The 13,983-nt window shown below is 43.6% G+C and overlaps 1 protein-coding gene across 16 annotated transcripts in view; it reads right to left on the reverse strand.

Moving 5' to 3' along the window:
• The window catches only part of FBRSL1 (fibrosin like 1), a 308,187-nt gene that overhangs the window by 132,007 nt on the left and 162,197 nt on the right, over nucleotides 1-13,983 (reverse strand). The gene's annotated exons all lie outside the window — the stretch shown is intronic.

The following is a 13,983-nucleotide window of genomic DNA, read 5'->3' on the forward strand; positions in this document are numbered from 1 at the left end:
CCACAATAAAACCGCTTTCCTCTTTCCTAACCCACTCAGACGTCCATGGTTTGAAAGCTTCCCTGCACACTTTCTCAGATTCAGGTTCTGCTTAGAAAAGATTGTGGAAGTGGTCAGAGGAGAGCTGAGAGCAGTGCAGCATGGCAGGCCAGGCAGCAGGCCTCGGGAAAGGCAGTGCTGCGGATAACCCAGGCCTCCATTCAGCCGGCCTGCTGAAATACATCTTTATTTTAAGGAACTGAGTCACTTCTGAAATGTATCATTTGTTTAAATTACAGGAAATAAAGGTTTACAAGCAGAGACGGGCTTGGCAAACCTCGGTGACAAAAAACAATGCCTTGTAAGAGCTGCAGGACCTGATCTCTGAAAGGCTGATGTATCTCTGGAAGCAGCAGCAAAAGGGGAGGGAAGGCTTTGCTAAATGCTACTTCCATCCAAGTTTCACAAGGAGAACATCTGTTTGCGCCCTAAAATATAAACAGGCATTTGATAAACACTTTCATTTTTCTCTCTTTAGTGCAGCCCTTTGGCTCACACAAAGTGTAACACTCCTACCATCTCACCCATTTTGAGCGCCGCATAACCAGGCATGAGGAAAGGAATGCTCCAAGGTGTAATTTGCCCAAACAACTCAGTGTGAAGAAGACGCTGTACAAAGACATTCACAACAGCAGTTGGCTGGGCAGTGAGCACGTGAAGGCAGAGCCTCGTGGTGTGCCCTGCAGGACAGCAGGATGCTGGGCCTGCCTTCCTGCAATGTGTGCAGGTTGGGGGAAAGACCTCTGCGCTCTGTGACTTTGAGAAGAATGAAGAGAACTCATCTCTCAACTGCCCTCAGTGAAACAAGGACATCTGTGCACCCAGGACGACAGAAAAGCTGCTCAGGGAGAAGCTTCTAGCAGGGAGCGGAGGCAGCTGCACGTGACAGAGATAAATGCCGTTTCAAGGAAAAAAATTGTGCTGAGATTGGACAAGATTTTCCATACTCATCTTGCCTTTAGAAAATAACCCTGAACTTTACACTTACAAAATCACACAAGACAAGCATCTTTTACCTTGTCTTGGCAACCTGAGAAGAACACCAGGAATAAATCATAAGAACAAACAAAATACTCATAAAAAAGCTCTCACTGCCTGCCACGGACTGGAGCAGAGGATGCACTGAAACACTGATTCATGAACAATACCTCTGAACCTGCTATTGTAAATGTCATTTCCCAGCACCTCCCCATTCCTACCAGCAGGCTAAAGCAGCAGTTAAGAAAGTGGGAGCGCTTTGCAAGCCTTCCTTGTCTGTAACAGACCCACATCCAGCTATTTATTAGATAATCCAATTACTGTGATGTGACCTTATTCCAAGCATTTCTGTCTACTCAGACTGCAGGGACAGCCTATCAGCCAGGGTGTTTTTCTTACAGTAATTCCTTGATGCAAACCCATTCCTCTAGCAGCAGAGGTTATTACAGAACACAGCTACTGCACAGAACAGCACTCCTTTGCACCTCCCCACCTCTGATTGCTCCCTCCTGCAGGTATGTCCTTGGCTGGAGCTCCTGGGGGCTTTAGTACATCAAATAACACGACAGTGATTTCCAGCATCACCCAGCAGAGCTTTCTGTGACAAACTTGTGATACCAACCACTAGAGCATCTAAACCACAGCCTCTTTTACAACGGGGGTTCAAAAATCTCATTTGCAAATATACCCACAAAAGAAACTTTTAAGAACTTGGATTCTTAGGCGACGTGTGAGGCAAACCCCAGTGTAAGCTTCCTCTGAAACAGGCTCTGTCAAAGCATGTGGGGCTTCTGCTTAGAAATATGCTGAGGCAGGACCTTGGCCTCTATCCATTGACCTCTGATGACAGAGATTAGATAACAAGAGAATGGAAGTGCTTTCAGCACTGTTGTTGTGTGCTGAGAGACATAATAAAGAGCACGTATCATGGCAGTACCCGGCATATAAAATTCCCTGGGGAGATTACCCAGTGAGAGACCAGTCTCTGGTGTGCCCCTGTGTGCTACACTGATTTTCCTGACTCACCTGGAGTAAAGAACACTCTCTAGCTCTCTCTTACCCTGAAGCACACCGCAGCCTCTGCAGACTTCTGATGAAAGTTGTAGTTCCTGATTCTCAAGAGTCAATTCTATCACCCCTTGCTCCTCTTCAAGGCTTTTCACACCAGGATTCAACATTAAGTGGCTGATAAAATGAAATCCAAAAGCTAGGAGAGGAAGGCCTGCAGGTCTAGGAGCAGGCATGTCTACAGCCACGTGAGATCTACAAATCAAACCAAAACCAGAAAGGGAGTTTCCAAATGCAAAGGGTCACTGCTGTATAGAGTTTCATCAGGCAAGAGTTCATAGGCTCATTGAAACTACTGGCCCTTCCCATTTCTTTGGCACTGTTGTGTGACACACCTCAAGAAACTGGTGTTGATTCAAATTGTTCAGGGGCCCTCTGTCAGTCTGTGCTGCCCAAAGCACTTTGGGCCCTCCTGCAGCCATGCCAGTAATTCAGTAATCCCTGCTGCCTACTGCCCCAGTGAAGTCTACAAACAGGGAAATTGCACTGGATTGGTAAGAAGGATGTACCCGAAGAGAATTTTGTTTCAGATAGGCACAATTTCCTGTGCTAAGTACAAAGCTGTGCTAAATGTAAGAGGCTTGCTTCATCAGCTACAGCTTCTGATCAGTCACAGGTAGAGGAAGCAACCATCTGCTCGTAGAACACAGCTTTTGTTCGGCTTCTGACCAAGTCAGGCTGGTTTCAAACTCCTTCCTTCTCTCTGAACACAAGTAAGATTACACAGATAAGCTCAGGATTATTTCTAGTTGCATAACTTTACATCTCTCACCTCCCTGCATCCTTGTGTCTCACTTCCAACCTTTGCCCAGGTCAAAGATACACATACACTGTGCCTATGAGGCAGCCCATCCCAGGCAGATTCTCCAGCAGCAACAAGGATTGCATCCCTCCTCCATGCCCGGTGGTGCTGCGGGGCTGAGTGCTGATCCAGGTGTCCCTGAGCCCAGAGCTCCCTTCCCCTGCACGTCCCCTTCACCAGGGACGGCTGCCACGAGGAGAGGTTCTCTCCTGAGCCCCGGGAACATCACAGTCACCTTTGTGGGGCAGCTGATCTGCACAGGAATCCCAGTAATGGACTCACATTGGTGGTTTTAGTGCTACTCCCCCAGAAGTGTATGAAAGGCCACTGGGCAAGGATTACCTCGGACAATTTAATTACGTGTGAAAACAGCTGCAAAGCTTTATGGGGTTTTAGGGTTGTTGCTCTTTGGATAGGAGGGGAAAGAGGAGATGGAATTAGACACGGAGGAGCTGGCAGGGGATGACCTGCAATGGCAGAAGAGCACTCTGTTGTACAATCAAGCAAAAGCTTAGGGACTGGAGCATACAAAGACCTTTTATCTCAAACGGTTTGCTTTTCATGACTTGTCACCTGGAACCAGGTTAGTGTGACCCGTAGCATCTCTTGTGCTGCCAGCGCTAGGAGGGACAAGCGTTTCTTTTTGCACCCGCTCTGTTTATCGAGCAAAAAGGCTGTTTTGTCACTATTTACCTGTACCTACATGTTAAGAAACCACATTGGCCTAAGGGGAAGCAGGGTTTATACCTTCTGATATGACCTGAAATCTTGGACACAATTAAGTTAAAGAGTTTTATTACTGCCTTCTGAGAGCCAGAACTTCACCCCTGAGAATACCGTGTCTGGAGAACAGCAGGTAGCAAAGTCCAAGGAAAAACTCCACATTATCATTTACATCACCCTGTCTGAGGTATTTTGCCCTTCTCAATTCCATAAAAAGGTCTCCTTGCCTTAAAAACCATCTTTAGAGGAAAATGAAACAGCGCAGAGAATACTTCTCTCAGTGTTAGCTTTCATAAGGCACAAGGAGAGCTGATGAATGCAGTCTGGGAGCTGGTTGATTTAAGATTCCACCAAACATGTCTCACACAGGAATTACAATGCATGTGGTATTTGCTTGTTTTTGCTTTTATTTCCATTTTATTTCTGGATTCTGCTTTGCTTTGTAAGTTATTTTTCTTGCATGTCAAGCAATATCCAATTATTCGTGCAGTGCCTTTTTTGTTTTGTTTCACATTGACATCTTGCCCAGGCTTAAGACCACAAGATGCTTACTAGAGCAGTCCTTCTAGCTTCAACTAAGTCTTCTGTGTTGCTGGCTCTTAAAAACTAGTACACAGAGCCCCTAACACACAAAAAAGACACGCAGTTGGTGACATCAGCCACTGTTTCCCCTCCATATGTGTGTCCACATTTTCTCTCTCTATACACAATAGTGTTTTTAACCTGAAAACAATGCATGCAAGGAAGAAATATGGTTTTGTGTGATAGGATTTCCAACGGAGCCTGAAGGACTTTGGTATCCCAAGACTATAAAGGAAGCCCAAAGAACACAATGCTTAACATCTTCAGTCTCCTTTGAATTCCCAGCCTTATTGAACCAAGAATAAAGAAAGCCTGGGCCATAAGCAGGAATTCACTAATTAAAGAGAAATGGGGCTTATTTGTCTTGGTTTCTGAAGTCACAGCTCTCCACTTCTGAAAACACAAGTTTCTCACCAGCTCTTTTCTGCCCTAGGGCTGTGACCTAAGCAGCCTAAATGATACACAGATTTTGGTCAAAATCTGCTCCTTATTTACTGGACTTCAAATGTGCAAGCAATTACCGAATGGCTCTCGTTTATTGAATAGAAGTATTTAGGCATTATGTTTACAAAGGCCTAGAAACATTAAAATTGAGTGAAAAACAATTATTTTTACAGAATACATCTGCAAACAATATGAAGTCATTTTGTTTTTGTAAATTTCTCCGTAATAGACTTATTGTTGATGTGGAAAATGTTCACATCGCAGCAGTGAATTATTTTGAATTGCCAAACTTAATAAAGGAGAAATTATTGCAAATAATATCTCAACCCTTAAGGAAAAATAAAAGCAGCCAAAATACCAGTGGTTTCCTGACTAGTCAATCCTCTTCAGATTGGCAGACCTCTTCAGACTAATCAGGAAGAGTTAGACAAATAGTTACTTTATTACGGAGGCTGTCAAATAAATCAGGTTCTGGCGAGCAACTGTTTGAGAGCCCTGCAGCCTGGCTGGCTTTTCTTCCTGTGAAAGCACGGCGGTCACAGCAGAGCCATGGATGTGTGCATCTGTCTGCCGAGCAATGTGCAGGCTTCAAGCCTCTGTGTGCAACTGAGTCCACATTTTCTGGCTTTGTTGTGGACCACGGCTTAGAGAAGAAATCTTTCCCAATCAATCCCAATTCAAATCACCACTGTTATTTTTAAGGGAGAGCCCTGAAGATCAGCGTGCAAAGAGTAATGAGAAAATAATGTTTTATACAACATCATCCGAAGAATGAGGTCACACATTTGAAGTGTGTTACCTGGTTCTTGCTGCAGAGTTACTTTGCCTACAAATGTTTGCTCTTGACCGAGGCAAGAGGAATGGGAATTCTGCCTACCATACAAGTCTGAGGATGGCCACAGCCCAAAGTCACAGAACAGCAAAACTCAGAGAGCAGCCCCAAGAAATGGCCGTGCCGCTGTGCGGGAGCTGCTGCAGTGCTATTCTTAAAATGAATTAACTTTTAATACAGATCTGCTTTAGTTCTAATTGACTTTACAGCACAACTAAAAATAACAGCTCCCGTAGCCACAGGCTCACTCCTCCCCTCCACGGCTCGTGCCATTGGGATGCAGGAAGCCTTTCTCCCACCCTGTGCTACAGGGATGAGCACGTGCGGATGCCCTGCTCTGGGAAGGGCAGCTGCTCTCTTCCTCTCTACTCCTTCCTCCTCAGCCTACTGCCCGTTTCCTTCCTGATTTTTCTATACGTTGCATTTATTTCGTTTTTTAAGTGAAAATGAGTTTTTACTCATCTATTTAAGGCAATTCGTCCTCCCATCTGGTTTGTTCTGTACATCATCACCTGCTGTCCTGCTGTGAGCCAATTTCTCAATGTTTAAGCTGTTGATGGCTGTTGGCGATGATGTATGAAGCAAATACAACGCCAGAGTTGCAAAGACTTCAAAAGGCTGAAGATAACCAAAAACACTGTTTTGACTAAACACAGACATATGCACCAAGAAGTTGTCACTTCTTCCAATCTTGCTCTCCTTCTTCAGAACCACTTCTTAATTTGCTGCAGTTGCACGAATGATCTCGGTGTGCAAAGAGTTCAAAGGAAACAGCCGTCCTCAAAACATCTTGATAACACCACCACTTTAAAAGACATTTTTCTGATGAAGTTATGAAAACAAGCTCTAATGCCTCAGAAAGAATATGACTTTCAACATAATATGTAAAGACTTACGACTTTACGTGTGACCCAGAACATATTCCAATTCAGCTAATTATTTTCTTCAGGAGTTGTCTATCTTCAGCAGGGCGTAAAAGGGAAAACCCAGGGGTTCGTGGGCACTCAGATGCTGTGCACATAATATAGTGACAAATACACACCAGTCACTTCAGCCACCGTTGTGGCAATTAATAAAAAGAAGAGACACAGTAACATCTTTGCTGGCTATCACATGTCACCCTGTGCTTTTATCCTCTCACAATACCTTCAACCAACTTTATATATGAATGGGATCCCTTTCAATTTTAGACTAATGTTCTGTCATATTTATAATATTCAAGAGAGCTACACATGCTTGATTACCTTTAAAACACTTATCATTATTCCATTTAAAAATAAATGAATCCCATTTAAAAGTGACTTGTCCCCATCTTCCAGTATTTATGGACAAGGACATATGGGGCCGATTTCTCTCATTACTAAGCAGCACGTCTAAGGCTTACATCATTTAAATTATTCATTGACAGCAATTGGCCTACTCATGCAAACTCCCACTTGCACAATGAGTCCCAGTGATAAGACCAGTTGAGTGGATGAAGATGAGTGAACAGATTTTGGGATGCCCTGAGCATTCGCAGATAATGCTGACTTCAATTAGAGTGAGGAGCACTTCAGATAATCAGGTGCCGCTTTTGCTAACAAATATCACTTCACTGGCACTTACAACAAAGTTATTCTGAATGATGTTTTCCTCAAAGATTTCTCATGACTACAGTTCTGAGTGGTGATCTCCAGCAGCTGAAGGAAATCTGAGATACTGTGATCACAACAAAGCCCAAGCCTGCTGCAAGACATTTCTAGAGCACTGAATGATGTGGGACTTTCCATTTTGGCGTGGGTTCTGCATGAAGCAGGCAAGGCACGAGGCGGGCATCTCTGCAGAAACTCTGCTACGAAAGCTTTCATGAAGAACAAAGCTGACTCTAAGCAAAGCAAGAAAAGCATCCCCAAGTCAGTAGCAGAAACTGCCCACCTCTGGTATGAATATCACTGTTCCAGCAACATTGAAATCTGAGGCAGGAGGTGGATAAATCAAGTGCACCGCTGAGCTGGGACGTTAATAGTCCAAATGACAAAGGCAGTAAACATTTAACTCTCTGCTATAAAGAGACTTTCCAGCCTATGGCAGACTGCTCTGCTCTCTGACCAGCTCAGGCACAGCAGACCTTGAGCTACTGTTGGTGCATTCTCAATAAGTGGAGACAGAGGAAGAGAATGGGAATCATCTTTCATGGGAAAAATGCTTATGGTTGTTCTTCGCAACATTTTATTTTTAATTAAAAAGACACATTTCTCATTCTCTTCAGAATGTGCCCAAGGAACATTTGTAATCATTTTCAGGTCACATTATATTGTACATACTGCAGCTGCTTTCACAGCTACGTGGCCAAATTACTGGTTTTCTGCACAACTAAATCATTATCAAGGTAGGAGCAGACAGGAGGTGCCACCAACACCCTGGGGTTACAGTACATCTTAGAAAACACAGTCTTGCCCTTGGGAGAAGCAGCTTCCCAATTTCCGTCTCCCTTCCCTGCCCAACACGAGTCTCAGCATCAACTGGACTTTGTCCCTGGAGGTGAACTTGATAGTAAAAACCCTTGTCTTGTTTCTTTCCCTCCTAAGAAAGGCAAGAAGGTTAGTAAGTCTTTAAACTCTCCGTTCTTACGGCTGTTAATATTTCACATTGCCAGCAGGGAAAGGAATTAAAACTGCCAGTAGCTATCCAGATAGATTTTAAAATCCCCTTCCCTCCCCCTCCTCTCTGCCTCCCTCAGCTTCAGAGGATATTTTCCCCGCAAATTGGTTTTAAATTAAGGAAGGTGATGAAGGCAATGTGCCGTCTCAGCATTTTCCCAGGTGCACTTAATCTAATTTCATTACGGAGATCAGGACAGATGATCGCTACAGTCGAAACATTAAGTCTGTCCATTTTTGTATAAAAAATCATTAAGTCTGTCAAAGTGTCGACGGGTGGGCTGTTTATTATTGGAGATGAAGGCGCGCTTTGCTTCCCCAATAAACTGTCAGGAGTAGTAAACCACAAATTAAGTCAGCCGCTGCCAAAGATTTAGGCAAAGATCTTCAACTAATTTTGACACAGGTGTGGGAAAGGCCAAGGAACCAGGGGCCGTAAGGCAGGCTGTGTGCTCTGCAAACCAAGCATGCATATCTGACATATTTCAATTGGACCCATTGAAGGGAGGAGGACTGGACATCAGAGGGTACGGCCAAGCAGAACTGCTGGTGCTTCTGACACTACAGATGCAGCACTGGTGGGAGGTGCACCATGGCAAGCAGTGCTTTAACCTACCGGGAGCATCGTTTTGTCTTCTGCAGATAAGAGCTCATAAAAGCTTCATTTAGCTGCTGCTCTGTTTTGAAGGTATGCACAGCTTTAATGAAAACATAAAATCCTATTCCTCAGATGATCATACAGATATCACACAAAATTAGAGGAAAGCCGTCAGAATGCAGAAACTGTGGCACGCTATTTAAAAACCAAAAAAGAAATCAAGCCAAGCTTTCAGGCTGCATCTCCAGGCATTACAAACTGAATGTGAACCATTTGCCGAGGAGAACACCTTCACGGTCACGAAAAATGCAGATGGGCAGAACTCGGTATTTGAGACTGTCAAGGAATGTTAAGAAGTATAACATCCTAACAGGGATTACAGAGTCTTTCCAGCACATACAGAGAAATTAATAATACCAAAGATGGAATCAGGAGTGATATTCTAGCTGGAGCTTCAAGTTGAAGGAAAACTCCTGTGTTTGCAGTTGATTTGTACTAGATACTGCTCTGAGGATCAAAATGTCTGGAAATCTCCTGTAGTGAAAACTAGTTTGGATCTTATTGCAAATTGGACCTAGAAGCAGGAACTAATAGAAAGCTACAAAACCCACAGCTGACTCTTTGGCCATCCTTAAGTTTTATCCTTTATGCCAGCACAGAGCACTCTGTTCTGCATGCTGGGCTCTTCTGATCTATTTAACCTGCTAAAACAATTTCGGAATACGGTCACAAGAAGCTGTAAGTCAAATGAGGGACTGCAATTGCAGCAATTACAGTACGCATCCTCCAAAATCTTCTCATCTTCTTGGCATCCTTACGGTTAATTAAATCATTAAATTATAATGCCAATTCCTGTCTGCTGTCTACTATGTCATGCTCATCACCAGAATACCTATCACCTTCGGGGGAGTTGCTACCATTGCACAGGTAGCCCTCTGCATTTGTGCCTGTGCTATAATGGGGTTTCTTGCTGTGAGCAGACAGCTGTATAAGATTGCTCTCTTCCCTGCTGCCTCAGACGTTAGAAGTGTCTTCACAAGGTCCCTGGGAAGATAAGCAAATGCTCATGGATGGGCAAGTGGAACTGGGAGATGTTAAACAATAGAAAAAACAGAGAGCTTGGGAGCTGCCAACTGCCAGCAACAGAACTGGTATTATCCTGTCCCGCCCAAGAGCTCTCCATAAGTTCTAAGTCTTTTCATGTGAGCTAATGATGGACTTTTGTCAGCAAACTACAAGGCCCTTCCCATTGTTTGCTCTGAAAAAGAAAATTCTACATTTTCAAGAACGAGGATGGACACCACAGACTGAGATGACTCAGCTTGCTATATACAGACTAATGTTCTTAAAATCTGCCTTTTTTGTCTGGATAAAGCAAAAACATAAAATCTCAGTAGGAGGGGAGAACATTGGTTAATTTTTTCAATTGCATTTTTTGCTTTATTTAAATTCTAGGAATACCAAAATCAAGAAGAGCCTAAGGCTTTTTCCTAGAGCTGCAGGCACTCCTGTTGGGAGGACAATGTAAAGGGCCCCCTAACCTCTGCATGGGCTCGGTGGGAACCCTCCTATTTGCTCTCCCTTGGCCACCACCTACCTGCCACCGTTCTTCCCTCCCTGGGTTTCAGCACGTCCTCCCTCTCTGCCCTACCTCTGTCACCACTGCTGCTGTTATGTGCATTAAGAACATCCTTAACATGGTGTTACGGGGCTTTTATCTTATTTCTGGGTAACTTCATACACATACACAGAGACAGTAACCTCTTCTGTTAGAGCAACTACTAGATCTTGTGTCTTGACGACATCCACTTCTTGTGCTGTCTAAACTATGCCTCCTTCCTGTGGGCTTGTAGACGCCCTTTCAAGGTCAACACAGAACTGATAATTTCATCCCACAGAGTTTATTCTCCTCATTGCTTCCACCCTTATCACTTCCACCTCTCACTCAAGCCTGTAGTTCTCGGTATTCTCTCTGGCTCACATTGCTCTCTAAATTTTAACATCCAACCAATGGTTAAGTCCTGTGCATGCTTTTTCTTTACAACTAAGCTCTCGTTCAAGATCTCACCATCCCACCTTTCATTTATCATTTCATCCTTTCTTCTGTATTGGCAGAAGTAACGGTGTCCTTGTGCCTGTGGATAAAATTGCTGCAGAGATCCTTTTCCTAGTCTGATGCTTTGCTCCTTACACAACTTCCCACTTCCCAATTTGCAAGCTTTTAGTTTTCACATTTTGACCCCTTCACAGCTCACCTGTTTCCCAGCACTGACACTCAGTACTGATGTCAGCTCTCATCTCTCACTGGCCAGCACACAACAGTGTGGCAGGGCTGAATTCACATCACCCGGCGCCGGGTCTGATGAATTTACTGTGCCGCTGCAAGAAGCTGCATGAAAGCACTGTTTTAGAAACCTGACCTGACTTCGTGTGACAAGCAGCAATTTCCCATCCAGCAGACAGAAGTCCAAGGCTGAAAGGACATGAGCACTGAATTGCTCTGAAACACACCAGCTTTTTTTAATGCCGCCTTGAACACTGTTATTAAAAAATGGGAACTGCATTTTGGAGTAACGAGCAGAGATTACTCATTCCCTTGTTTTACACAAGTTGACTTTTGGCTTTCTGCAGAATACCACTTAACAGAGCCCATTACCAAGCTGCTAGCCACTTTTCATAGTGATGCTAGAGCAGGTAAGAGACAATAAGTGGAACTGTTGATGGTTTATATTACTCTATTATGTTAATGTTCACTAAAGTATGCCATAAGCTCTCTCATTACATGTGTATAAACCAATTCTCTGTGGTGTTATTCCTGTGCTAAATGCTATAACTACATAAATCTTGAATTAATGGAGACTTTATAGTTCCTGAAAATGAAGGGTAATTGCTGTCTGTTAATGCTGTTGTTGCTATTAAAGGAAGTATATATTTTCAGTAACAATGTTTATGGACCGTGAGCCTCACATCGCAGCTATTGTACAGTGCAGAGATAGCGCAATACGATTATCAGCCTAACTCCCTTTCTCTCTCTCCTCCCTCACAAAAAGCACAATATCATTTCCACAGCTTTGACAAACTACCCTGCAATTCTCTTAACAGTTGCAAAGTCCAAAACTCTGTCCTTCAATGAACATACAGTCTAAAAAACAGGATTTGCATTTCCATCTCTGGGAACGCATGATTTGCTAAGTTTCTCGCTTGGTTAAATGGCTGGACAGCTCGGCTTATTGGTTTGGGTATTTCAAACAGTTCTTGGAGAAGAGCGTGGTGACAGGATGATAGGAGTGAGAAAGCATCATCCCACTTACTTCCTTCGAGACTTCAGCAGTGATGCAGAAGTGAAAGGCGATACTTGGTGAGACAGTTCTCAGAAAGGAGATGGGATGGACAAGTCCCCAGTCGAGGTCCCGTTCTCCCATTATGAAAAGCAGCAGCTCACAATCTGCTGCAGAACTGCACCTTGCACTAAAGTAATGACTCCTCCATTCCCATATACTGTACATATGACTGACTATGCTCAATTATTTTTCTCCCCTGGACTCCTTCACAACACTGCAAAAAGCAAAAAAAACCCACCACGAGTGTACTTATATTTTTCAATGTAGCGATGGCAAAGCCTTAATTATGCTATAATGTCTGCGTTTGGAAACTTAAAGAGCTCAACAGCCCATAGAGCTATGAAATAAATAAACAGTGAATTATTACTAGCATGGTAGAGGGGGAGAGGTGTAGGAGGTGGAAAATTTCAGTTTTACTTCTAGCTCTATCACTGACTCAGCCTGCACTGGGACATGAGCATCTCTGTCATCTTCCCTCACGAGGTACACACAGATGACAGTGATCTGCTCCCGATGACTAACAAAAGGTGTTATGCAAATCAAAGCACATTACTAATTCCTGCCCTGCCCTTCATTAGTGCCAGCGCGTAGGTGTACCTAGAGGAAGCTGCTTCTTGCTGACCAAGCAGCAAAGCAGGATTGTTCTGCAGAATGAAGCTGACCCCTCATGTAATTTGGGAAGCCTGATGCTGGTGAGAGTGCATCCAACACTCCAGCTGCCTGCAGGAGACACACAGCAGTATCAGAGAATACATTTTCGCCACCAAATGAAAAGGGGAAAAAACACTCCTCAGTGCAGTCGCTCAGGACAGTCATGCCAACATGTTTATAGCTCCCTGTTGCACCTAGCCAGGTTAAGCTTTAGACAAATACCAAATGGCTTCCCAGGAGAGTACAGTATGTGAGGGACTAATGCAGACAGCCAGGTTGTGCTCCCCAGCTGCAGACAACGCAGCATTTACATCATCCCCATGAAGTCTCTTCACTTCAGTCTTGGTGAGCTTACACACACGTGCACACATCTTTGCTGACAAGCAAAGGAACCCTACTTAATTCCAGAGACCTATTTAATAGAACAAGTGTCATGTCTCATGTCTCTGCAGGTCAGGCAAGGGATAGAGAGATGATGATCTCGCGCTGCTCTCCTTATGAAGAAAAGAAAGTTACTAAGAAGTTGGAGTCACCTTAAGGAGAAGGTAGTTGGGAAATATGGGAGCCCACGAGGTCAAATTACTTTTATAGATATGTAAAGAAATGCCACATTAATGGTTAGGAACGCTGTAATAGCCTTTCATTTGCTGTAAAGGACAGTGAGCGACCGGCCAAACGCACTGCAGCTTCCTCTGAAGGTAACCTCAGATCCCACATTCTGAAAGCTAATCAATGTTGTTCAGATTTCAATTTCTTCTCTACAAGGTGAAGTCAAACCTAATCTAACAAATGTCAGTCTCAGATGTAATGCTGCTAGCTGGGTCTACCAGTGTAATTTAGATAATCATTAATAGCATAGCTGTATAATAAAACTACATGTCACTTACAACTTCATCTGAGGTTTGACTGGCAGATCTTTAAACAGTTTTCTAAGTGATTGCTTTTACTTTCTTTGATTGGGCAGTCTAAGAAATGGTTTAACCCCACGGTACCTGAGCTTTTAGGGAATAATCTCTCACCCTCCCCATCCCAGCCGTCAGATCTGCTGCTTAACTTTGGGATAACCAGAACTTGAGTGGTGGTTTCTGGGAATGACTTTACACATATATAGACATAAAATAAGCACGGCATCTTTCATTAAACATAAATGGTGTGAGTGTTTCCTTTCCACCAAGGTTTCTTCTCAAGACACACATTTTGCCATATTCCAGGGATATTTTGGGTATCTGGTGGGATTTCTCAAAGAAGCTCAAGAAACTATAAAGCTTTCAAATATTGAAAAAAAA

The sequence above is a fragment of the Meleagris gallopavo genome, chromosome 17 (genome assembly GCF_000146605.3).
Source record: "Meleagris gallopavo isolate NT-WF06-2002-E0010 breed Aviagen turkey brand Nicholas breeding stock chromosome 17, Turkey_5.1, whole genome shotgun sequence".
In the NCBI taxonomy this organism is placed as follows: domain Eukaryota; kingdom Metazoa; phylum Chordata; class Aves; order Galliformes; family Phasianidae; genus Meleagris; species Meleagris gallopavo.